At 51.8% G+C, this 27211-nt stretch overlaps 1 protein-coding gene and 1 long non-coding RNA gene across 2 annotated transcripts in view; both read left to right on the forward strand.

The window, feature by feature from the left end:
- The window catches only part of LOC149341249 (integrin alpha-PS1-like), a 104187-nt gene that overhangs the window by 40618 nt on the left and 36358 nt on the right, over positions 1 to 27211 (forward strand). The gene's annotated exons all lie outside the window — the stretch shown is intronic.
- On the forward strand, positions 24601 to 25458 carry LOC149341250 (uncharacterized). Its single transcript, XR_016282631.1, has 2 exons — positions 24601 to 24938; positions 25337 to 25458. It is a non-coding gene; the product is annotated as an uncharacterized LOC149341250 (long non-coding RNA).

Below are 27211 nucleotides of genomic sequence, written 5' to 3' on the forward strand. Positions count from 1 at the left end.
TCGCTTCGTTTAGGAGATTGCTCCCCCCCCCCCCCCCCCCCCTCCTCCCCCCACCGCCATAACTGTGCCTCTGTTTCAGGATGAATTTGGCGGTACTTCTGAGGACAGAACGATCGCTACATATAGCCTTTTTTTTTTTTTTTACAAAAAGCTTAAAATGTGGACGGATGCTTTGACGCACCTGCCGCTCCGACGTTTGTGTAAACGTCACGTGGTTGTCTTGCTTTGAGCGATGTGGCCTCACAGTCTGTACTAATTAAAGCGCCGTCAGTTTCTCCTTCCGGCTTGTGCCATTATGGACGGCTGCCTTTTTGCCTCGGTGCCAGGCTCTCTGCGGAGCATAAGCCGAGTGATTGGGGCACTTGAAGCGTCACAGCTCAAAGTTGCAGTGGCGCTCATTCCGGGCGTTTGCGAGGAGTGAGTCAGCGCACCTCAGCGCTTTAGAACTCCCCTCGCCCCAGCGTTCGCGGAAAGATGGCAGCGAAGCCAGTGTAACGGGAATGAATGGCCGGGCATTTACTGGGCGTCCAACCGCAGCGGCGATTCGCACTTTGCCGCGCACACACTGTACCGTTATCCGCGCAGGCCCACCGGGGAATGGGCGGTTGGAAGCAGGGCTGATGCATGCAGGCCACGATGCAGGCGCAAATAGAGCAACTCGGTGGCAGTGGCGGGGGTAAGGGACACGGGGGTCGGAACGGGGTTCAGGGCTGGCGGGATGGGAACACCATGGGAGCCCCTCCCCCTTCCCCCCTCTTTCCCCTGCCAACGCAGTTCTGTGAAATCCCCCGAGGCGACTGGGACAGCGCGGTCTGCCCGGTTCGCGCGATCGGGCAGGACCCCGCGAGGGCTGTCATCTAACGGAATGGATCGTCTTTTTCAAGCGTCCCCCGAACGGCGCCGTTCCCCTTCCCCGCCTCGGTTCCCTCTTTCATCGGAGGTCAGCTCTGCAGGAACTCCGTGACTCTATATAAACGGGGACTGGATCGAGGTTTGTTATCGGGCCAATATATGACGATCGCCCTGGTGCTGTATGCGGCGTGGCTTTTGGCAGGTTGCTCCCGGGAGACGTCTTTATGGTTTGAAAGTGAAGTGGCCTTTGTGCTGGCGAGGAGGGAGGGATGAGTGAGGGTTTATCCGAGCCTTGAACTTACTGTTCTTCCTTTGTACTTCCTCGTTTTCACTTTTCTGCGATCGTTATTCGCCTTCTGCGATGGCCGATCCATTCGCTGCACTTTATTTCTCGACTTTACGGTTTGTAAAACTGCTCAACTCGCATTTATCGCGCGCACGCCGCGCTGCTTCCCCTCAGTGCGTGCATGCTCCGCTGTAATGCACCGCTTTACGGGGTATGAAGGTTGGGGGCTGCGAAAAATCGCGGGCTGACCTCACTTTCTGGCGTCACCGCACTAGCAGTTTGTTCGCGAGAAACTGCTTTCTGGCATCTATCTTTTCCCACTGCACACGCGATTAGTGGTTCTAAGATTTCGCGTCTTGGGTGTTCGGTCCACTCCCGGAGTAAATATCCTTTAGTTCAAGAACGACGTATCGCCCTCGTCTCTCGTTTCTCTCTCGCTCTCTCCGTTTCGTTAATCTCTTTTCTTCTCTCTTACTGTATTCGCTCCCTTTTCTTCCTCATATTTTTCTTCTCCCCTGCAAGGCACAGAGATGTGTGTTTTGAGTGGCACGTAGTGAGCACGTGTCTCTCGTTAAACACGGCATGCGCGCATGCGACGCTTTGAGCGTGTATCTTGTTTCGGTCGAACGCCGGCCGCCCATACTTGCACAGCGGACGTCGATTGTGTGCGTATTTTGCGGCGCGCGACACTAGCTGCGTGGAGCTGCAGAGTTTTCGGCCGCTGTCGTCTCATTACGTCCGACGCATGCATCTCCCGCTCGGGTAACGCGGGCCGTGTCAGCACTCTTCGCTTTACTTCGTTCTTTTTTTGGTCGTGATGGGACTTTTCACGAGCAGGAGGCCCTTGCGTCGGTCTCAGTCCCGCTGCATTATGTAGAGGTTTTGCATGATTAATCTCCCGTCACTTTAGGCGTGATTTATACAGTGCTTTGGATAGATTCGTTGTTTTCTAGGGAGAATTTTTCTTTTTAGTGGTTAGGAACCTATGCACGTATTGTGGTTTGGTTTGGTTTGGTTTATGGGAGTTTAACGTCCCAAAGCGACTCAGACTATGAGGGATGCCGTAGTGAAGTGCTCCAAAATTCGATCACTCGGGGTTCTTTTAACGTGCATCGCACAGTACACGGTCTTCTAGAATTCCGCCTCAATCGAAATTCGACCGCAGCAGCCGGGATCGAACAGCGGTCGAATTTCGATGGAGGCGAAATTCTAGAGGAGGCGATGGAGGCGATGCACGTTAAAAGAACCCCAGATGGTCGAAATTTCCGGAGACCCTCACTACGGCGTCCCTCATAGCCTGAGTCGCTTTGGGACGTTAAACTCACATAAACCAAACCAAACCAAAATACGTGCATATGTTCATCACCGCGCAAGGCCGCTACAGGAACGTGGCTTTTGCGAGCGTTTCATAATGAAAAGCAAAAAGGGTACGAAAGCATAGTGTGTTGCGACTGTGTGTTGTACACAGGTGCCTTGAGCTTGGCGTCCTTGCTTGCAGCTTCGACGTTGTCAACCCTACGCATTGTTATGGCTACATTACACAGTGCCTTATGGTGGCCGACGACCGTGCAAGAGCTGCAACAGCAGGCGCGGTTCTATAGTTCTTATGGTAGGTTCCTTCTTTTTTTCCTCATGATGAAAAACTTGTTGGAAGGTGGAAGATTGAGTATTCGTTAGAATAAAAGCTCAGAGTTCGGCCTGATCTGTGAAGGCCTGGCATGCTATAAGCATAAACTCCCGTAGCAGAATTTTCCCGATTTTCGCGCATCTAAGCGTTATTGTTATTTTTTTCGCCTATTTAAATTACGGCTGCTTCGATGTTGAAGTGACGTAGACCAACAGCTGAATGTCACATTTCAGGAGGCCCAAAGTAGCTCGGCAGCGAGCAGAAATTTTCTCTGGACACTGCGTGCGAGACGGGCAGTTGTTACAACTGCACGCGCAGACCAGGGCGCCCGAAGCGTCGACAATTTGGACGCTTCTTGTGAAATATCTGGCGTTTGTGATTCGCTAGCCCTGTTTCCCGGGATGCGCTGTTGGCGAAACGCCCGCGACTGCTTTGGGGAGACCTTGTGTACTCTCCGAAGACGAGGTCTTCCGGAAGACTCCTCGAAAACACGGAACCCGTGGCACTCGAAGTTGGCCGCGAAGCCTGATGGCGACGTCCGCATGCACGCAACCCTTTGAAGCCACGGAGTGTTTTTTGCGCCTCCGCCCGGCTGAGGTGTGTAATACGTCGCTGTGGCGGGGCCCATTCGATACGTGTGACACTGCATGTCGTGAACCACTCTCGACTGCCGCCTGTATACTCTGTAAACAAATTCACTCCTTTATAGGTGGATAAAAGGGTGCTCAAATCATTTACACCCATGATAACACATGATGCTGATGGGTCTCTGAAGCCTCGTCCTTTTACCCTTGACCTCTGACACGAAATGACTTGCATACGGTGTGGCTAGGGGCAGGTCACGTGGTACGAACGTTTTAAAAGAAATTGCCTCGGAGGACAATGTAAGGCAACGTCTAAGCAAGAGTCAAGCGAATTCGAACGACAAGTTAAGGCAATGTTCAGGCACTAGGCAAGCTGATTAGAAACAAAGTGTTTTCGCACGTAATACTCGGTTTAACGGCGTTAAAACTGTCATTTTTTTTTTAAAGGCTGTTGACAGGAAAAAAAAAATCTCTGTTCCAGAAAACATTCCTTTTCTTACAAGGATACAGTGTAAAAGCAATTCATGGTAAAGCAGACTGCGCTAAAACAGATGTCGCACGAGAAGAGAATTTGACACACTTCCAAGTTCCAAATAAAATTTACTGAAGCACTTGTGAAGGCGATTGTGATATCTCAAACGACGTGTTTACGTGTTTAGGCAGCCGGTCTGTCAGCCAAGTCCATGCACATGCATGCAGGCCGGCGTATAGGAAGCAAGCCCCTGCGTTGGCAAGGAGCTTTCTTAAGGTTTTATATATGCTTTTTCTGAGCGAGAGATTTGGACAGGTGTGTGCGCTGCGTGAACGATTATACGAGGCACGTTGGCCGTGGTTTCTTGCAAAATGCTGCAAGTCGGGCACGTGTTCACGTTCATTAGCGGAGACCGAAGTTGTGAGGTGCAGTGCGTGCAACTACTTTTCTCTTGGCGGCATTCTTTGAGTGAAGACGCTCGCACGGACTTTTGGTGTGGTGGATGATGACCCATAACCCCATAAACGCTGTAATGTGATTGCTGCACTTTACAAGCCCTAACTGGTGTTTAAGTACAGGCACATCTGCTGTTGCCGAACCTATAGCAACGGCGGGCAAAGGTTTCCTTCATCGACAGTGTTTGACTGGTTAGGGTGTTGTCCTCTCCGGGATGAACGCTATCTCTCACTTCCGGCAGCCAAAGGCCGCTTGCGAAAGATATTCCTTGGTCTGTATCGCAAACAGGCGAGGAAGCCCCGGGTTCCTTCCTGCAAGGTGCATCTTTGCGTCACCGCGATAGTCCACCCCTAGGTTCCTTCCTGCAATGTGCAAGCTTGCGTCACCGTGATAGGCAGTATTTTCGCTGGCGCCGCGCTGTAACGTGGCGGCCCACTTCCTTCCTTTTATTTTCTACTGCTACATGATGCTCCATGCTGGGTTTTTCTTTCTCTATGCCTGTGACCTTTGGTATAGTGATTCGGTTGGACTTATTGGGAAGGGGGGACACGTGTTGGCAGGACCACGTGTCCACATTTTTTTTTTTTTTTCAGCAAAGTATTCATGCACGCAGGACCGCCGCGCAAGTATCGTTTAGTTAAGGACTGAAAGACCGCGTGGTGGGTTTCGCGCGCTAGTGCTTTGTTTCAGCTTTCTTCGCGTCTGTCAGATGCGGCGGTCGTGGCCAGTCGGCATCACGCAATGCGGCCCGCAGCTGAGACCCTTTTGCTTGTTTTTTTGTCTGTGCCTCAAGATCGAGTTGTTTTTCCTATGTCCTTTGGTACACAACCAAAAGCAGCTGTGTGCTTCCACATGCTGTGAGCTGTGGTGGTGATGTTAAGGTGCAGGCGGAATTAGCCTCTCATTAACTGCGTAGGCGAATGCTCCGCCTGTGTTTAAAGAAAGGAATGGTAAAATTACGGGCCTATGAGACATTTGGTGCGACAATTCTGCGGGAAGAGTTGTATATATCTTAGATTATTACATTGATGCTTTTACTCTAATGAATGCTTTTACTGTAAGCTGAGGCTTCACACACGCGACGGAACTTTTCTAGAGGGGGAAGAGGTGGGCGGGGGTGGGTCGAGGGGGGCGGTCAGTGGGTTGGCAGCCTGGGGAGGGCATCTAGCTTTCCCATTGCATGTTTGAATTTGATTTCGTTGTCGCTTTTTCGTTCTGTTGCTGCGTGGGCTTTTAGTGGGAGGAGACCTCGTGTAGGGTGGCGATAAGTTGGTTGGTGATGGGTGGCGCTTCTGGAGTACCTGTAGAGTTGGGTGGGCAGGTGGGTGGGTGAGTGTGTGGTTGTGCGGCGGGGAGGTGGATAGAGGGTGTCGGTGGGTGGGCGGGCATCTCCTTATAGCTAAGGGGGTGCCTTGGCTGGTGCTTCTGAAGGGTGGCGGCTTTACTCTAGAAGCTTCGGATAGACAGACGCCGGCGCTTTGGCATTGTGCCAATGGTATACTGCTTTCGGAATAAAAACGAGTGGACCTACATATCCTGCCTTTAAGTAAACACTTTCCGGCGTGAGAAAGGCGAACGAACAGAAGGATCTTGATATATCTGCTGGGCGTGGCATCACCTCGAGTTTGTGACTGCGATCCTCTGCCCGGCGGCCGCATTGCCGTGGCGGTAAAATTAAATGTACGAGGCTACTGCCCGTACACGTTTGATTTCGGGGCACGGTAAACTCTCTCCGGATGGTAGAATTTTTTGCATTCAGCAATTAGTAATCCGGCCTCCCTCGTAGCATCCACTCAGCTGTATTCGGACGCAGCCGAAGAGCGATTTGATTTCAACATGGAATTCAATCTCTGCAACTATATTTCGCTTAAATTTCTCATAAAACGTAACTGGACAAGACGTAGCAAGCAAAGCGATGTCCTATACTGTATGTAAGGTTACAAAATCACGAGAATTTCACGTTTCAGAACGCTATACCCAAGTACAAACCATCGGCAGTGATGGCCGCGAATACTTTATCGAGCCACTGCACTAGCACATCGCATATAGCGTGCTTCCGTTGACCCTGTGCTAGTGCCAAAGGTCCTTGGATGGTATACCGGGGTGTAAAGGAACTGCCACCCTTCCTTTCGGGGCCTCACGCTTGGCCTCCGGTCTTGTGTCCCCGAGGCCACGCATTCCTCGTACCGGGACGGTCCGGAAGCGATCGCGGCATGCGTCGCCGACGCCGCCACACCATGGTCGCATTAAGAGCAGCCGCACACCCGCGGAGCAGTGGAAGAAAGCGAGCAAAAGCAGCGTGTGCGTGTGACCCGGGCGCTGGCGAGCCGTCTTCTTGTCCTGCATCGGCCTACTTTTCTCACCCCGCTTGTCTCCTCTTGCGTTCCCCTGCCTTCCATACTGCCGTTTATTTATTTTTTTCCTCACACATTTTGCGCGACAACTTTCTTTCTCCGTATGCTCTCTCTGGCAGTCGGTCCCCCCCAGTGCACGCGTTTGCGCTCTACGCGAAAGCGCGGCGCCGGGCTCGCTGGCTCTGCCTGCGTCTCCGCTGGACGCCGTCCAAGAAATTCTTTTCTGGCCGGAGGAGAAGAAGACGCCTCCCGGCATGTGTGTGTGTCTGTGTCGAGGTCGATCGGGCAGCAGCGGGGGAGAGCCATTTTGGAGGCGCCGCCATTCATCCTGCGAGCACCGGCCGATCTCTCTTCTGCCTCTCCTCCCCCAGTTTGCCCCCTTCGGCCGCCGGACTGCTGTCGTGCATTGCCCCAGATCGCGACAAAGAGCGCTGCGCCAATGTCGCGCACACGTACGCGCCGGGCCACCGACCGCAGTGCATCTCGGCGCAAACCACACTTTGCTTCGTTTAAAGGGACGACGAGGACGTATTCAAACTGCCCTCCATAGATAGGCTATACCGCGTTCTAACAACAAAGAAGCTACTTTCACTCAAGGCGAAGTTTTTATAAGCTAGGAAAGGTTTAAAAGTGCGAAAAGTACAATAAAAAAAGCAGTTATCGCAACCACCGGCCATTTTCTCGAGCAAACGCATGACGTCAGACTAAGTCTGCATTTTTTTTTTTTTTTGTGTGGATCCCTGAGGCTAGAGTACAGTGCGGGTCACTATTTCACGGTGATCACGGAGTCCTTTTCGGTCTTGTCGTCACAAGTTTGATTCTGGTGGCGGGAAAATTTCGAAATCCAATTTTATCAGCTACTATAATGCGCGTTTTGCTTCCGCGCCAACATCAACATATTACCGGGAGGTCATAAATACAATCGGTTTTACTAAATAAAACGGATGGAGTTTTTCTCTGTGTCCCTTTAAGCAAAGGCTGCTTGCTATGTAGGGAGCATCATGTGGTGGCCGTGGTAAGCTTATACGTATACGTATAAGTTTACCATGAGATATATATATCTCACTGGCCGCTATAAAACGGTCCGAGAAAGCTTGTGTCAGACTTTCTCGCGCTGTGTGTTTTGGGTTGCTTTTTTACACACTGCTAGCAACTGTCAGAATTAATGTGTCCTTCAAAAAAATAGAACTGAAAACTCTGTAAAGCCTGAAAACGGAATTCTGAAACGTAAGCAGCCTTTAATGTGGTCATCAGGTGCGTTCGTCTGTATATGAAGGGGAACACGGGGTTTATGTGACGCGGTGTCGCTTCGGTTGATTACCGGCTGTATGTTTAGCTCAGGTGCAGTGACATATATGTGTTAGACTATTCACATGACGTGCCTATTATTCACTGCTTTAGTTGAGCCATAGCCTTCCCGCCCCGTTGACGTTCTCTAGACTGTCGCTTCCTACAGAACGAGAACGTAGTTTACCTCGTTGACGTAATATGCGGCCTCGACCTTGAGCTACTCTGCCGAAGTTTTCTTTCTTTGTCCACGGATCTGTACGTATTAGGATTAGTCACTCGTTGATAAAAGCCATGTTTTTTATCAGTCCAAACAGAGAGCAGCACGCGTTTTTTTTTATTATTTTCTTCCGTTACAGCAGCGGGGAAGCGTCACGCGAAAACGTTATTGATGCATATACGCCTGACGTTCCCAGGGGCTGCCATATCCCTGTTTCGTGCGGACGACGAGATGGAGGGAGGGTAGGGGGGAAGGAATGAGAAATAGGTCCAAGTCAGACCGAATCAGCTCACCTTTATTTCTGTGTTGAGTCATTCTCCCATTCTACCTGTTGTGTACAGGTATAACGCCTTTGTTGTTGTTTTGTTGTTCCCTTTCTGGAGCGCGCGCAATCTGCCGTTGTCATGTTTGCCCTTTTTGTCCTCGGCGAATGTTGTGCGGAACAGGCTCGTATGTTTTACCGTTTGGCGGCAGATCGCGAAGACGTGAGGCTCTTGTCACTATAGTATCTGACGGGTTAGGTCGCCTACAGCAGCGTGCGTGCGCCTTTCGCGTACACGCACTATACGCTGCGTTGGCGGAGCGCAGCACGCGTGTAGTACGCGCGGCCGAGAGCGTAGGTGCCCGTCGCCCACCTGAGCACGCCCGCCCGCATGCGGCGTGGGACGCACTCCCCTCTTCGGCCCCGGCGTCGCCGATTGCGCGCCTTCGACGCGAGTCGCAGAGACGTCGCTGATGGCTCCGCGTGTCAAGCGCCGTCGTAGCCTCCCCACTCCTTCTTTGACGGCTGCCTCCGTGCGCCGATGTGACGGCAGCTGTCGGGATATTGGGCCAGTGGGCGCCTTTTGTCTTTCGTTTCCCCGACTGCTCTGCGGCGGGCGCGTCCCGTTCGTCGTCGTCCCCGAACAAGCGACATGCGTCTCGGCGTGCTGGCCTCTTCCCCGCGCTGCGCCTGTCAGCGCGCGTCTGTAGCTGCCGCAGAGCTGTCGGTGGTCACCTCTGCGCGACCCTGCGTCCGCTGTCATCTCCCGATGGAGACGCGTGACGTGCTCCAGTCGGCTGCGGGCGTTGCCGCTCGCCTGTGCGAGTGGTGCACACCGTGGGAGTGGACACTTTCTCTTTTTTTGCAGTTGCGAGGCATCCAGAGGCCTGTGAATGTTTTCTGATATCCCTTAACAGCAGCTGTCGTAATTCTTACACTATAGGCCCATTTTCTTTTAGTGTAAGTTCAACTCGTTAACGACCTCGCTATTTCGAGGTATAGTCATGAACAGCTAAGCCTCATGCTCAGTCTTCATGATTATCTTTTTTTTTCTTTTATGCGAGAGCACTATTCGGCTACCTTAGCCAGGCAGGTCGCGATGTATCCAGCCTCGTAACAGTGATGTGTCAGCGTTCGCACGCTGAGGTCAGTCGCTGCGCCGCCGCACGTACGCTGCAGCTGGACCAATCGGAGCGAAGTGCCGCGCGCATGCGCACATTTGGCCGGTCAGATCGCCGGCGCACCGGCTCTCGCTCGCTGTGTCGACCGCTGCCGTGGAGGCACTTATGTCAGACGAGCTGGGTCCTCGCAAGCGACCGCTAACCACAGAAGACGAGTTCCTTGAAAGAGGACGTCGACGTACAGACGCCGAGCGCCGCCGATAAGCAGCGAAGCAGGACGATGCGCGGCAACAGCGCCTATACAGTATAGATGCGGGAAGTTGACGGCCGGCGATGCGCAGCGAAGGCTGAGAAGCAACGGCGCCTAAAACAGATGTGGGAAGCCGCCCGACAACAGCCCGCACGCGAATACGGCGAGGAATATGAGGCGAAAGTCGAAAAGGTTCGTGAAGTTAAGCGTCATTGTGTGCCAGAACAAGTCTACTGCCGGAGCCGATGCCTGCTTTGCGAAGCACTTCATGCAAGACGAGTTCTAAGTGTCTTACAGCGTGTGCGGTAGACTGTGGTTTACATCGGACATGACCTGTTTACAAGATCGACATCATGAGGTACTCTCATTGCGTCGTTGTGTCCGTAGTTGCGTCTTATCATGACGAATGCTCTCGCACTTCGTAAACAACCAGTGTAGCAGTTTCTACAATTCTACAATATTTTTTTTTTCCTGATACGCATGGCACTTACCAGTCAGCTGCAGCCGTTCTCCGTCCGCAGGCCTGTTCACTTCCACCTTCTTCTAACCGACTGAGCACTCAACCCCTTCCTTTCCCCATAACCCACCGCCCCTTCGTCCAAGATAATCACAATTCTGACCGTTGAAAGCGCAACACCAACTCACTGATCGAGCTTATCGGTATCTAGCTCGATTACAAGACGTTGCCGCGGAGGGGTGGCTTGAAAGCGCGTTTGTAACTGTAATTTATCATTACGCGCGCACGTATAGTCTGTGTACTACGGCGTCTCTCATAGCCTTAGTCGCTTTGGGACGTTAAACCCCATAAACCAAACCAAACCAAACCTGTGTACGTTTGGTTTGGTTTATGGGGGTTTAATGTCCCAAAGCGACTCAGGCTATGAGAGACGGTGTAGTGAAGGTCTCCGGATATTTCGACCGCCTGGAATTCTTTAACGTGCACTGACATCGCGCAGTACACGGGCCTCCAGAATTTCGCCTCCGTAGAAATTCGACCGCCGCTGCCGGGATCGAACCCGAATCTTTTGGGTTTTCAGCCGAGTGCTATATAACCATAACCTGACCTCCTATAACCTACTCATAACCTGATCGTTATAGCTATATATCGTTATAGCGTTATATCGATAGCTACAACCTCCTCGTAGCCTGATCGTTCATGACTGCTCGCCGCTGCCAAAGCAGTCGCGAGAGACTAGCGCACTAGCTCTGTGCCGCGTTTGGTGCGGCCGTCGCGCTCAGCGCAGCTGGTCAGTCTCACACGTTCTCCGAACGCCCCTGGCAACGGCTGGTGTCTCCTGCCACACATCTGCCCCTGACACACTTTCCACGTTGAGATCCTCCCATTCCCCTCACTTGAGCTTATGTAAGCGCGCCGTGTCGCGTGCCCCGCCGGCTGCAAAGCGTGGGGGGAAGTGGCCTTATCGGCGCCTCTCATTTTTCCGCGGCGGCGTGATCAGCGATTCGCGTTCCTCGTGGCCCCGGGCGGCGTGCGTTCCTCACGACTGCCCGTCGCGGGAGCCCCGCTTTGTGATTTACCGAGTCCCATCTCGCCTCGAATCTGCAGCGTCAATAAATCATCGTCACGCGATATAATATGCCACGCTTGGCGCGTTGTGTCCCCGTCGCCTGGCGAAATCTGCGCCCTGCGCGCATGCAAATGGTCTTCCGTTTCTCGCGTGGAATTCCGAGAACCGAGTGCGCGAGCGAGGAGCTGTACTCTTCCCCTCCCTCATCCGGCGGACAGGATCGTGTTCATCGGCAGTCAGCGGCGCGCGCTGTTGACTGCGTGGATGAGCGACCTCGGGCGCTGAGCTCAGCGAGGCGGCGTCCACTGGCGGAGTTGGCAGCGGCTGCGGTTCAGACCTGTCTCCGCAGAAGCACGCTCTCCCTCTCTGTTGCCCGCTCCCGGTTTCAGGAGCTGCGGTGGGGGATCGCGCAACAGTCGAGAAACCGGTAGTCGACAGATTTGTGGGGTTTTGTTATTTTTCCTTGAACATTTCTGCCGTACGTCTCTAGTAGAGAAGAAGACTGAACGGATGCTGCAAGTTTCCTCGCAGGAGGAAAGAAAATTCACCTGCGAGGCAGCAGCATAAAGTGGAAAGTGATGACGAGACCGTGTCGCCGTTTTCACCGTTTCTTTTCTATAGACTGGTGTAAGCGACACCGTGTCTTCCCTTGGAATGTGCCTGCCGCACACTGTCACATCAGAGTCATCTGATCTTGAAGCATAGCTTCGAAAAGTGGGTCCGGTATCCGCGCAGCGACGGTGGTCTTCGGGATCTGAAAAGAGAAAAAGAAAGGAATATTACGCGCAAGTCATTGATTACCTGATTGCATTTAGAAATGAAGCTGGCTGGGTAGTCTGTGACTGCAGAAGCGGATTCATGGTTATCTCTCGCATGAGAGGCGGGGGTGTATCAGTTGCGAGTTTCTTCGTAGAAATAGTCACCAAGGTTTTCAGTCCATTCAGAAGTACACACGACCGGCGGTAATCACCCTCTGTTTAAGTCCAAACAGAGCCGATGCTCTTGCGCGTCGCCACAAGTCCCTAGAGCTGCACTGTTTTCGGCCCTTGCGCATTACGGGTGAAGTCGGATGCGAAAAAAGTGCGGGCGTTGAAGACAGTTTGTCTTCCTTCTGAGTGCGTGTCCGGGCCCTTCCAAGTTCCATCGCGTACTCGCCACTGATGGCAGGATGCATCACGGCGTTGCATACATCGCCGCTCGTATACAAACGCAGCGCGCGTGCATCGCTACCGTTTAATGACCGCGACCAACGTGGGCTTTTCCCGCCGCGCTCGCGTGCCGTGCGGAGGCAGCATCATCACCGGGGCGCGCGCGGTGGGAGCCAGGGCGTGCCCCGGCGGAATGCGCGCGGTAATGGTGCGCGGCGGAGGGAAATAAACGTGAAAAGAAAGCGCGTGCTGCTGTCGTTCGCGTTGACGGGGACATGCGCGGGACACGCCCACTGGTCGCGCCGTTCCTTCTTGCGACCCGGGCCGGGGAGGAGGAGTGGTGCATCTGTGTGTCCTGGCTCGACGCCGTGTTGCGGAGCCCGGCCAGGGTGCGCTTCGAGAGTCTTCACGAGGCGCATACGAGGGTGAAAAATATGCCGGGATTATCATGCGGAAAAGTGTCAGCGGTGAAATATTGCGCTACACGATGTGAGGCAGTGAGCAGCGGGTATTCGCGCTTGTGGGATGGGGAATCATGTTGCTCACTGGTCGGTTGCATCTGGCAGCTTGCTGCGCGTGGCGTGCGCAGCTTTAGCGCTCTAGGATTGTTATTTCATTTTGCTTTCAAAGATTCGCGGTTGAGCGGAGCTGGGGGCCATGCTCAAAAAGAAAAGGGGGAGGGGGAGGGGTTGTTATAGTGGTAGATTAGGCGTTTTTGGTTTGGTTTGTGAGGGTTTAACGTCCCGAAGCAACTCAGGCTATGAGGGACGCTGTAGTGGAGGGCTCCGGAAATTTCGACCACCTGGGGTTCTTTAACATGCACTGACATCGCACAGTACACGGGCCTCTGGAATATCGCCTTCATCGAAATGCGACCGCCGCGGCGTATTTGGATAAGCGGCAGTAAATAAATTAAATCAGATTTAGTTTATCACTTTAGGGGTGGTTACCATACATTATGCACACAGGTGGAACCCCAGTATCAGGAACTGTATTGGAACCTTCTGCTGTGTGGTTTCTGCTGTACTTGTGCTCCTTTTACTAATTGCACATGATCACTATATGGGATCGACCTCATCGGCACGCGCGGTCTCGTGGCTGAAGCCCAAATGAGTGATGCAAAGCGGCGACATCAGTGTCATTATTGTCATCATAGTTATTATAGTTGCAACGCCTGAAGTCGTGGCCTGCGTCGGAAAGTATAGTGGCTGTCGACTGGCACGGCTGACACAGCGCATGCACTCCTCGAGGATGGAATGTGTGAGAGGGTGCTGCACATTACGTGTTCATCAGAAAGAGGGGAAGAGGAGAATGTGCGAGTCATTAAGCGATGCAAGTTCCTGGCACCGATCTGTGCCAGAGGTTAGCTGAAGCCGGTAAATACGCAGAGGTTCGTCCATCATCGTTAAGGGGGGAGCTGTGAAGGCAATTAGCCGAACGCTGACCAAGCCACACAGATGCGTATCACGTGTAGTTACGGTAATTTCATTCGTCGTCAAAGCGTTGTGACAGTCTCCACGTGTACGAAGCTAGGACTCTACTCGAAAGTCTTGAGGAACAGTCCCTGCCTTAATAATACGGAGCACGTTTCGGTGATCGAACTTTCCTCACCTCTTACCAAGCGAAAATTGACATCTTCTTTATACATATAATAGCGCGTGCCGCTCGTGCGCTCGCTTATGAATTCAAGATACAATCATCTTCTCCACGGAGAGCGTGACAAAACATCAAAAGGCGAAGCCTGCTTCGTAATATTATGGCCGCGCCTGCACAACGAGTAATAAAAATAGTGCATTTTTCTTTATGCTTCTCAGAATACTTGCCACAGCACTTCAATTTGCATCCTTGTGAGACATTCGCGAAAACACAGCACTCATTTTGTACTAGTGCTTCAAGCTAGCTTATAATTTCGTACGTGTACACACGGGTTCTTCAAGGCTTGAGAACTCCGATCGCGCATTAATGTTTCAGTGTACGAAGCAGGAGAAGCCGGCATGGGGCGGGAAGGAGTATTTTTGATAAGCTCACCTCTGCGGAAACCAGGAACTGAGCGATATTGACGCTGGCTATGTGCGAGGGTGCATAGGCATGTCCTCTAGCCGCCCCCCCCCCCCCCCCCGCCGTCGCCCCCCCCCCCCCCCCCTCCCCGGATACGTAATCTTTAGATTTGACCAGTTCATTTAAGAAATAACGAACGCTCTTCCTATTCTATGCGCACTAAGATTACAGGCCTCCTTTTACTCCACTGCCCCGCTCCCATCCTCCTCCACTTTCTGCGGCATGGCGATACAGCAACAACAACGACAAAAATAATATAGGAAGGGCCCGGTGTCTAAGCTGGCGCTGCTTTGTTTTCCTTTTTTCATGCCGCTACTTCTGATGAACAGAAACGTGAGCTTGCGCCTCCGCTTGCGTAACGACGCTTCCAGCCCTTTGAGGAGGCACCGAATGGAGCTCCACTCTGTAGCGCAGTGGACGCGAGTGCCCCTTCTTTCATCCTCTCACTTTGCCCTGCGGCATCTTCTTCGTTTCCGGCCCCCCACCACCGCTGTACGGCCTTGACCACGGTGCGCGCGCGCGCACGCACACTCACTGACAGGCTGTCGACGACGAGGGGGGCGCGTGTCCCGCTTCTTTTGCATGGCCGCAGTCGCGCGGCACGAAAATAGGCCTCCTTGGCCGTTCGTTCTGCCGCGGCGAGGCTTAATTCGCTCGGAGGAGGAGGAGGAGGTCGGGGACACGTCATGCTGCTCTGCTCCCGAGCTGGTTCCCGTCGGGAGGATACGTTAACGTGGTCGTCACCCGTGGGGCATTCGGGGAAGCAGCGTCTGGGCCGGACTGCCGGCCGAAACGAATAAATTAAGCGGCGTTACGTCATTCCTCGGCGAACTCGGTGCGTGTCGGGCATCCGCTCCTTCTTTAGTGCAGATCCGAACTGTTGTTCCGTAGCAGCTTCACCGCATTTCACTAATTTTTCGCCAATTGTCCTCCCGTGGACGGGTTCTTTTATACTAAGAATTGGTGTCAGCGTGTTGAGCGCAAATGGTGATGTCGGCTTACTATTTCCCAATCTTTTGGCTGCTCCAAACTACCGAATGTTGTTCTCCGACAAGTGACCCGAGTATTATTGCTTTTCGCATGTAAGAGGAGATAGCGCCGAGAGGGCGTTCGAATTTGATGGCACGCTAAAACATTTATTTCGCGCAGTAGCCTCAAACAGAAACGACATACGCACTTTACATGCCGTACGGAACTCGCGGGCCTATTTTAGGCTGTAACTTTTAAGGAATATATAGGCACCAAATTTTTGATTGCGTGTTTTCTTTTAGACATTAGTATGCATGCATCACCGCGTGGTATTCGCCTACGACTGCCAAACAATTTAGAATCGAATTTTTTCACTCATGCCGTTTAAGTTTCAACAGCCGAACGATGACTTTGATGTCAGCGGTTAGTATATGTCACGTGAGACGCGAAACAAAACAAAATGAAGATACAATCGCTGCTTTGTCGTTTTACTTCACAACAACGCTAAAGCCAGCCTGCCTCAAAAGCCTGAATGACAACGAATGGAGAATCAGTGGTTATATTGCAGTTTTTTCATACCTCCTGTTATTGACCTTCGACGTCACAGCTGTCATTCTTCTGTTGAAACTGATACCTAAAGAGCACTAAAGAAGAAATTCAATCATAAATTCTTTAGTGGTCTTGGACGAATCTGTGGCGTAGTGGTCCGTGTATAGTTATGCCTTATGCATCAATACGAAGAAGAAAACGCGTAACCGAAATTTGGTGTCTATACTTCATTAATGTCGCTTATCGCTATGCACATCGCATCACTCTCCGCGGTGACTCATTGGCTGTGGCGTCCGGCTGCTTACTTCAATGACACGGGATCGAATTTCAACCGCCACGCTTCCGCAGTTAGATGGAGAGATGGAGGGGAAATGCAAAAGACGTCCGTGTGCTTTGCGATGTCAACGGACTTTAGATAACCCCAGGTGGCCGAAGCTAATGCAGCGCCGTCCACAACGGTGTTTGTCGTAATAGCCCGCGTGTAGCTCCGGAACCTCCAACTCCACATACTATATAGTATACGTTTTTGCGTCTGTTTTAGTGACTAATAAATTTTTGTGTGTAGTAGAGCCAGCTAATTATGTATATTTCTAAACCAATTGCAAATTAATGTCTTGCGTCACAGTAGAAAAATACGGCGTATGGACGTTCGCGTTTTATTCCGGCCGGTCGCGTGGTACAAACTTCTGTTCATGTCGGCGCAGCTCTGTAAAATAAAGAGGGGAGGAGGGGGGTGAATTTAGTGTTTGTCATGTAAAGACACGCCTTATACCAAAGTGCGCAAACTGCCGTTTCGGAGGGGTTGCCATTAATTAACCGGCCCGCCTTCTCTGCTGCGTCTCGTCACCCGGTCTTCGTATATGTTTCTGGTCCACAAGCCGCCAGTGTCTGTCGAGTCCGCCGCATCGCCACCACCCGCGAGATCCCGCGCTCTTTCGCTCTTGCAGTGCACCGCTGTGCGTTCCGCCCGGGATCTGGAGGCGGACTTGTACTGCGTGACGGCCGCAGGAGGGCGCGCACTGAGCGAGCTCCTTGTTCCGGAGGCTGTCCGCCGGGTGCATGTCGGAGGTGCTGCTTGCTTTGGCGCTGCTTGCGTGCATACTCCAGCTATGTGCCTGCGTTTTGTTAGCCCCAAGCGGTGCGCTCTGCTGTCCAGGCACTGTCGAGTGCCCCGTATCACGGCCGCACCACTCCCGCAAAATGCCTATTTTTGGAGGGCGGGCGATGCGGTGTACCGAAGGCGTCGTTATACGCGCTCTCTGTATCATATACGCCCTGCTTCGTTCGGGCGGCCTGGTGGCGATGCCCGCGAGCGGTGCTCGTCCCCTTGGCACAGGTCGCTGATCTGATCCACTCAGGCGAAAGTCGCGTCTGACATGCGCGGCCGTTTCCTGTCCCGAGTGGTCTTCGCCTCACGTTGGGCAGCTTTTGAAAGGACGCCGACACGACGCAGCGGTCAAGGCTGGGGAAGTGATCAAAATTTTACCGCGCAAGCTCATAAAAAATGCCCAAACGAACCGGCTGTGGTAGGATACAACTTAAAAAAAAAAAAACAGCAGTTGATAACAATAGGTCCTGTATAGCTCCTTCGACAAATCACAGCAGTAATCGAAGTCAGCTTCTTGATGTTTGACAATATCAAATAAGTCAGAGGCATCAAAATTCTTGAGCTTATAATTTGTTCTTTTGATTAGCTTCTTAGGTAACAGGAAAAGCTTCAACAACAGACTCTTTTTTTCGTCGCGGAGGAATTCTGCATGGCGGTCCTGGATGTGGATGGAACTTCACTGCAGAGTAAAGTTGTATCCGACTATAGAGTACGAGACGTCGGTGAGCCGACAAGATCACTCCGCGGACTCGCTTTGTTTGCTGGGAGCAGTGCGGGAAACATGGCCGACACAGCACATGCGCCCGAGTATAATACAGCATTGCAACGTTCTTTCACTGGGCGTGAACTGAGCCCACAGGGAATGCTTGTATTGCGCGACAGAGACGACGGAATACAGCAGAGGGAGAGCGGCAAGCGTATCTGCTGTATTTTGTCGTCTCTGTCGCTCTACATTCATTCCCAAATAGGGTAATGAACCAACTAGCCCCGAAGGAAGTTTCACTCAGCCCATACCAGCAAACGGTTCTGTCGCGGGTCGGCTCTACTGTGCGCCGTGCACCAGATTCGGCGCCCAAAGGGCGAACCGCACGCGTCCACATAATTGCCTCTTTCTTTAGGTCTGCGCGGAAACGGGAAATTCATATCGTTCAACCGCTGGCGCCGCCTTCGAGCAAAAAAGAAAAGCAGAACAATGCGCGTCGCTATTTTGGGAAATGAATGCCATGTTTTGTCGGCGTCCTTTCGCGCTATACTTGGCGCGCCGGCTGTCTATTTTGTGTGGCACGGAGCTGACGGTGGGTGGCAGTTTTGATAGTCTGGATTTCGCGCTGGATTTCGCCCGTCAGATCAGCTATTCGACGCCTGCTTCCGTGGCCACCGCGTAGCTCCGCCGTACTACGATTACCCCCCCCCTCCCCCCCACCCCCACCTCCCACCGTCCCCTCTCCCGTTCTCCCTTCTTCTGGAGTATTGTTGGGGCTGATTTACTAAATCATCTTCCATTGGACTGGCAGCTAGCCAATAAAGTGCGAGCTATGCAACTTGCGTGAAGAACACACGGCTCGCTTCGATGTGCGCGGCCCGCGGAGGAGACTTAAGATATCGGAATTCACTGAATGGCTTTCCTTTCCGCCGCCTCCAATTGTTTTCAAGTTTGAGGTTCAGAGTTGAAGTGAGGGAAGATAAAAAAAAAAGAAAATAAAGACAAAAACAGGGATTCGGCGCGGCAAATTGAACAACCCCGTAGGCAACGCTAGGAACAACCGTCGGTCCGGAGGCTGCTTTCAGTGTTAGGAGAGCTCCGCGCCACCAGCCGCCGTGCTTGCTTTTTCACTCGAAATAGCCTCACTCTCGGCTCAGCGAGAAGCCCTATTTCAGAACGGAAAGTGCCGCGGCAGCGAGAGAGGATGAGGCGCACGCGTGGGGAGGGGGAGGGAAGAGGAGCTCGGAAAAAGGGTAGAAAAAGGGGGAAAAGAGCACGCATCGACGAGCAGCGACGAATGATGTCTGGCTGTCGATGAAAGAAGCGAAAAGGAAACGAGACGAGCGCATGTCGCGGTCGCTTTTGCGATGCCCGGCGGAAAGTGCTCTTCGTATTTGGCTGTTTGCGGCTTGTACGGTCGCCGCGTCCCCTTTCATCCGCGTGTGCTCTGTTTCATTAAAAGGGTGCAGCGTTGTAGAGGCTACAGTGCTCAAGAACGGGCGCCAGTTGCCCTAATTGCCAGCATATCTCCATTGGTGATTACTGGCCTGCCTTCGGCGGTAGCTGACCGGGACAGCCAGTGTCCCGACCAATCGAGAGGCTTGCTTGCTTGCGTGAGATCGGCTTCGTGAATTCATCTGCCGATCAGGCCGGTGCTTAGTGGAACTTCTACAGCGCTGCACAGTTCTGGTGGGAGTGTATATTGCAGGCGCCTTGCCTCTACACCCCGCGGCGCTCGAGCCCAGCAGGTATCGGGCAAGAAGAAAGGCTACAAGACCGTCCGAGGAGAGGAGGCTTGTGTTTACCCTGCAGCCTTCGGCCTCTGCCTCGGTGCTCTTCCAACAAAAGGGAGGAAATTGGCGATGACTCCATCCTTTGCTGTTCTGATTTTTTCCTTCCTCCCTATATTCTCTTCTTTCCCCCTTTTTTTTGTTCTCCCCAGCATCTTTGTTCTCGCGCTCGACGGTGTCGGCCGCGCGGTGATCGATTGATCGCGCGCGGCGTGCTCGTTAGCGAGACTCGCGTCAAGGAAGCCTCGCTCTGCGCCAACTCCGAAGCCCCTCGTACTGTCGCGTGTTCAGCGTTACGACGTCGAGGCAGCTTTCTTGTATTGTCGTTTCTTTTGCTTCTCTTGTTTTCTTATGATTCGCACATCCAGCGAGTGGAATTCAGTGAAACTATGCCCTTATGTAAAAGTTTTAACGAATTTGCAATGGACTACATCAGTGCGATCTTGGTCATATCCGGTCGAAAGATGGAACGCCGGTTTTGCGCATTTTGGTGTTACTTCTTCGCGATAACAAAATAATGAAGTAGTGTTCTTTTGAACCAAGCTGTGCTCTTCTCATATTTGTGCTCTTGTTAGTTGTTAGTAGTCTACGAAAGTAGAAAGTTGAAATGTGTCTCTATATACTCCTGATTAGTTTTGCGCTCAGTTTCGTGACGCATGGTGCGCGGTTTGCATTCCCGTGAGACGCGATGTGGGTTATAAATGCCGGCGCACGATCCGGTCCATCATCATGCATGTGTATGCATCCAGTGTTACCCGCGAATAAATTTGCCGGCCTTGAGGGCTGGATGAACGGCGAGTAAAACCTATGCAGCGAATGCCAGTATAGCATTGCGAGGTGCGGCACCTTTTTGCGCCTGTATTCTTGAAGAAAGATACCCGCGCTTGTCATCATTTTCGTGTCGTTGTAAGGCTGCTTATTTGTAGTTTCTTCTCGTTTTGTAATTAATTGAATTCGTTAGCTGTAGCGGCATGTGTGGGAGGTGTTCGATGCCACCTGAAATGTCACTGCATGGTGCTTTCTCGTATCGTTTATCGCATTTCTTTGCCTTTGTCCTATTTCGTAACATGATGCCGCGGATCGTTTCCGATGTTCGTTCGTTCGTTCGTCTGTGTGTGTGTGTGTGTGTGTGTGTGTGCGTGCGTGCGTGCGTGTGTGTGCGCGCGCGCGCGCGCGCGCGTGTGTGTGTGTGTGTGTGTGTGTGCGTGCGTGCGTGTGTGTGTGTGTGCGTGCGTGCGTGTGTGTGTGCGCGTGCGTGCGTGTGCGCGTGTGTGTGCGCGTGCGTGCGTGTGTGTCCAATTCTGATTTAAAACAACGCACGGCTGCATCTGTATCCGGTCCTCCGTCATTTATAGCGCACTGATGTAAAGTGTCGGTATGTGAGCGAACAAGTTGCGGACGCCTCTGTATCATACTCCAGGTGCTCCGTGCGTAGTATACCGTTGCCTGACGCGCCATATTTACCCGCCCATATTAGCCGGTGTTCGCCACAAATCGAAGCTCAACTGCGCGCCCCAACTTGCAGCGCTGTCCGGTGACTCAGAGCCGCTGGACGTCTTCACTGGCCGCCATATTTGACTCGGTATACTGCGCGCGCTGTTGCAACTCGAAGTCAGTGGGCGGCGGCGCGAAGTTTGTGCGTTGCTTTCGCCGCAATTTAGGCGAACGCGTCCTTGGGAGCCGTGAGTGGTGAAAGATCTCGCATGTTTCCGGCGGCGGCGGCGCTCCGGGAGACCTTTTCGCCGCTTGAGGACGTTTCAGACGAGAGAGAAACACTGCTCGGAGTCTCGGAAGAGTTTACTTCCTTTTCGCGAATGGAATCAACGCGCATTCCCGCAGACAGGTGGGTGGGCGCGGCTTCGTGCCACTGACCACTCTCGAGAGGAGGCGCTTATCGCTGGCGTCTCGCGAGCTTCCTCCTCCCGTGTGCCGCCGAGTTGCTGCAGTAGCACGCATCCCGCAGTCCTGGGGAGCATGAGCGATGACGAGTGGGTCGAGGAATTTTATCCATGGAAAGGCAGCCCGCGCGCAGATCTCCCACTTTGCTCGGCCCGTGCCCTGTCGCCAACACTTGACCCCCCCGCCAATGGGCGGATAACCGGACACGTGTTTTGATGAACATTCGTCGAGATACGCGATGCTCTCTTGCACACATGTGTCGGCATGTGTGCAAGAGAGCGTATCTTAGAGAGCGTGTCTTAGTCGGCGTGTGTCCTGTCCTCTTCGAGGGGCCACGTCTATGCACGGTAGCAAAACGCTGCTCGTATCACTTGGGGCTGTTCACTCTGTTCTCGTGCATGCGTGGACGCTGTCGATACGAGCCGCGCATTGATGCCGGAGAAATAGTTGATGAATGGAGATGTAGGCTGTCTTAATTTTGTCTCATCTGCCGCGCACTGCGGGCTTGTGGTGGCCGCAGAACCACTCTAGCAACACGTGAATACCTCTGAACTGATGGCTTAGATTCCCGGCCTAAACGTAGTCGCTGCCGTGACCGTCGAGCTTGACTTTGGGGCATGGCGTGTTCGCACGTGACCAGCCTTGCCCATAGCCCTTGCCTCGTGCTAACCTCCTTAAAAAACGAAAGCATAAACGCAATCGCCGCACATTCATGCGTGGCGAATGCAGCAATTGCAAATCACAGTGAGGAACAAGCGTTGGTTATATACGCATTACAACGGTTGTAATCGCCTTTGCATTTTTTTTTTACGTGTCGCTAGCACTAAGTGTATTCGTTTCCCTCCTTATTATAGTGTTAACAATAAGCGGGCCAAACACAGCTTAGTTTTAAGTTAGCGCGTGTGCAGCCCTCCCCTGATATCGGCTAACTTGGCTCAAAATGCTCTAGAAAAAAGAAAAACGGGTAGGGAGGAGGGGGAGGGGGCCGAAGCGGGAGGAAAGCAAATCGCGGGCGTGATGAGGGGACAGTGGACGCACAGGCAGCTGCTGCTCACTCTTTTGCCACCTCTGCCCATTCGTAGTTGTTTCCTTGCTCTTTCCGTAGTAACTATCATGGTGTCTGTCATCTCACCTGATCGTACCGTGTTTGTCTCCCTTTAGTGTATTCCCTTGTCTCGTTGCCTTCGTTCGGCGTGGTGCATGCTTTTACGTAGTAAGGTTGCTGTTGTGCCCCCTGTGGGGCGACCATAGCGGTCTTGCACTTGATTTCCCCTCTTTTTCTGGCCTGCGAGCCAGTTCTCTTGAAATGTCAGAGGCAAAAGGATAAGTGACGCGTCTGACATTTCGCTTGATGAGACATTCAAGGACTACGGAAACCACCTTTATGGGGCGCTAGCAATTGCAAAAGAAGTGGCAAAGGTGGCTTGTTTCCAGTGTCTGTAAGGCGAGTATGATCACTGCTATCTGCTGAAGCATTTGCATCCGGCCGTCGGAGTGACGTCTTATCTGTACTTAATGTCTCTGACGGCAAGCAAGCGTACGTTTGCCACTGGAGAAGCGGAGGCGGAGGGCACTTCCGGTCTCTCGCGCAGACGAAGGAGGGCTTCGCAATCTGGGAGTACGCGCGTGTGTCCACGACACAGTTTATCTATACTGCCTTCTTTCAGACGATAACGTCGTTGTTTATGTGGACGACGTAGCATAATTCAGTGTATCAGCTAAAACCTTTTTCGACTCTTCCTTTCCAAACGATCGTCAATGTCAGCGCTGTCGGCACGCTGTTCTGTTTTGCGTCGTGCTTATAGTGATTAGGTTTTCGAGAGTTCGTGCATGCATTCCAGCAAACCACAAACCTCCCATAGATGTCCAGATTAAGTCTGAACGTCTATGTACCAAACCAAAATCTCTCAGACGTCTTATCTACCAACCTTTTTTCGTGGAAAAGCTGCAAACGTACCCACGACATCATATCTGCCTTAACCTAGACTTCTCGTAGATATTACTTGTCACGTCCTGGGTATGTAAGCGAGATATATAATTTAAGAATTCCATATTTTTCAATCGTTCGATATTTCGTGTTGCCTTACTGCATTTAAAGTTTGAAATCGCTGTTGGCTACAAATTGGAGGCATGACCAGCGCTGCCTGTGTTTTTGTGTTTTTTCGTGCACGCTTCACGGCAACATTATCCTGCCTAGAAAGATGAAAAATACGGGAAGTACTAAAGACAAATCTGAATGCACACGCATCAGGTTTCTGACTCAACTGTACGCAGTTGGTTTGAAATGCCAGTCACTTTGGTCAGGATTCGCATTGTTATTTCATTACTGTTCTTACATTCAATTTATACCTTGTGCTACAGCCTGCAAGCTATCTCAACCACACTGAAAAGTGAGGACACACTAAAAAACTTGTTTGTTATTTAGCAGCCAGGACTATATAATAACCATTTTTTCTGATTAAGCATGTTTTATTCAACTTATCCAACTATTTAAAATACAAGAATTGGTTCAGTTCAATTTTCGGGAGTTATTTTTTTTTTTCAAAAATGTCTTAAATCTGCTAATCGCGCTAGCAATGATAACTATTGGAATGTTGAGCTGAGGAAAGCTTAGGCATTTGTGTTGCTGAATGTGTGACCTCATATTTCTTGAGAATAAACTTCTTGAGTCCCGCTTTTTATCATCATGTCAACACTGTAATCATGTCCAGTGCAGGCCAAAAATTTCTCCAGTTAACCCTGTGCCAGCGGCGGCCCCCTTATCCCAGCAAACTTCCGAACCTCATCTGCCCACCTGCCCTGATCCTCTCTGCTGTGCTTGCATTCTCTCTGAATCCAGCCCGTTACCCTAATGATAATTGGTCATCTTGCCTTCATGCTACATGCGCTGCCCATATTCCTGTTCTATGCTGCGGACAGGCGGCGGCGGGGAAAGTGCGGTGAATTGTCTCGCGTTGTAGTTCGTATCGTATTTTATCAATAATAGCGCCAACTGCGCATGGCGATTGCAGCTGCGAAAAAAGTAATATGCTACAATTTAAAAATAATTAACTTATTTTTCGTGCCACACCAAGCCTGCTACTAAGTACAAAAAAGAGACGATACAAAATACAAGACCTTGCAAAATATGTGACAGTTTCGCACATCAGCACGAGGCTAGGTTCAGCCATGGCGGCAGTGGTAGAGCGCAGGGCGTGTGCGATTTCAATCGTGTTCCGTGGGAACATTGTGTTTGAAGAACCTCGACACAGAATTAATTATTCCCTTATTATTGCTGGCGAGATGGTTCAACCGTTCTTTCCTTGATGGAGCTGAAGGAAGACAGTTTGCTTGCTTTTACTACTCGGCGAAGTGGACCCGTCAGTACGAATTAGGACTACAAGTCGTTTTCACCGGCTGGGATCGTGACCTTTCTTGGTGCGTACTCAGTCTCAGTTTACTCATTGAAGTGTATTTTATGCTATTTTTGCGTTCGTAATGAAAAAATTCTAACGCATTTATCGGCACGTTATATTTTTACGCTCACTCGTTTGGCTGTTTTCGCCAAACTCGCTGTGTATTGAAACAAAGGCTTGTGATGTATGCAACTGGCCTCTACTACCGAAATGTGGGCATGCGTTCGGATGGTGTGCCGAAGTGCGTGTGCAAGCACACTCCGCTCAGCACGACTGCCTTTTAGTGCTCCAAGGGCAACCTTTCACGCTTCATAGACTTGCGTCGGTAAAAGTGGCGTAAATTACTGGGTTTGTTTGTTGTGGTTGCTGTGCCATTCTCTTGTCACCTGTAAAAGTGAACAATTATGCTTTCTTTTGCAGCAACCCTGGCCTATTGGGCTCGGCAGAAGAGTATTGATGCCACCGCAGCTGTTAACCTGACGATTATGCTCAACGAGAAGATTCAGTGAAAGCGCCGAGCGCAATAAAATACTGACGCACTAGGAAGTCATCTGCAGTGTTTTGGGCTCCCATGATGGCCATGTACTCGCTTACTCAACTGTATTTGAGCTAGCTGGAGTGCTTGGACGTCCCGACGACTCCATAGGGAAGTCTGTGGCTGGGATGCAGTAGGTCTCCGTTCCATCTGGAATTGTAACAGGTGTCAGCTGCATCTCGTATTGCAGCTGGTTCCAGTCTGGAAATGTGTCTCTTAAAACAGTAGGACTGGAACCAGTTAGAAATTTTCACCTGGATATTGATCTATGTATAGTCATATTCTCTTTATATAGACATCTAGGCTACGTAGACTGGGCGTACTTACATGTTCACAAATATCTGATAAATGTAGAGCGTGATATCTGCAGTACGTACCTACAACGTGAACTGGACCCCAATTTTCATGTTGTAGGTACGTAGATTTTTCGTAAACGGTACTAATATGGATGTCTAATAGAGGTGTCTAATGTCCAGCGTAAATATCTTGCTGATGTCTATGGTACGTTTTATGGTTTACTGGGATTCGTTCACATGAGCGCCTTCTAGCTCTTCTTGCATGTCACCCTAACCAAAAGGATACTAAATCTGCGTCGCCTTGCGTCTACGACGAACAGACTGCAAAACCCCTCATCGCGCAGCAGATAGCTACACTGCAATAGTTCTTGGCGTCAGTTCGGTTTCGTAATCGAACAAAAATGGATTGGAGGAGCAGTTCATCCTCCTCGCTCGTCTCTGTTGCGCGTCCCGTGGGCTCTTTGACTGGTGGGGCGCGCAAGGGGAGCATATCTTACTTACCTGCAGGCGCGTAACCGCGATACGACCGCAGCATGTTTTGCGAGCTCATGCTTGCATTCCGCAAGCGCGAGCCGTTTTACGGGCCGTCGGTGCCGCTTGCGAATGACTCCGTGATGCTCGGAACGGCCGTTCGCCGCGCGCGATGTGCGAACTATATTGCCGTTTCATCCGCGCGAACTTGTTCAGTCTATCTGCCCTTGACTGCACTTCACTGCACTGTAACAGCGGTGGCGTGAACGTTCCACTTCATTTCTAGTTCGTGGGCTTGATTCTTGACAAAGGTTAGTGCACTTCGACGCATGCCGTTTTCCCATCGTCAGCTAAAAGCGCCTGTAGTCCCGTTCATATACGCAGCACTTCTCGCGAAGTCTCGTTTGTTCATTTGGGCGTTGGCTAGCTTGCACATCTTGCGATAGCTCGTGTGAGCCTTGGGGGGCGTCGTCGGCTGTGCACCCGTTCTCGGTATCATAATCTCGTCGAAGCATATACCTTCCTCACTGCCGGACATTCCTGGCATATTGTGCTTCAGGCTGCAAAGATATGGGGGTCCTACAGATTGCCTAGCTTTCCGCAGGATTACATCTGACGATTAATTTGAACTGACAGGCACTGACGTGTGCGCGACCAGCATTTCCGCTGGGTTCTCTGCGCGCTGCGGAGCCAAGCTCTGCGCACACGCCTCGGTGTTGAGAGGATCGCAGGCAGTTCGTAGGCAGGGATTTTGGAGCTAGAGCTGGACGGCGAGACTTTGATCGACGGCGTCGTGTCCTACCGCGGGGCTCTGCTGCACAGACGCACCTCGCGGTCGCGCGCATTCCGTCTCCCGCGATCTTGCCGCAGGGTCTGGGGCATGTCCTTATCTGGCAAGGCGCTGCTGCCCTTTGGCATGGCAAATATCGTTCAAGTGCCCCACTCGATATGACTCCCGAGGGGACGATAAGGAGAGACGCCGACGACTCTGCT

This window comes from Amblyomma mixtum, chromosome 5, assembly GCF_055824585.1.
Source record: "Amblyomma mixtum isolate Tamu chromosome 5, ASM5582458v1, whole genome shotgun sequence".
Taxonomy (NCBI): Eukaryota; Metazoa; Arthropoda; class Arachnida; order Ixodida; family Ixodidae; genus Amblyomma; species Amblyomma mixtum.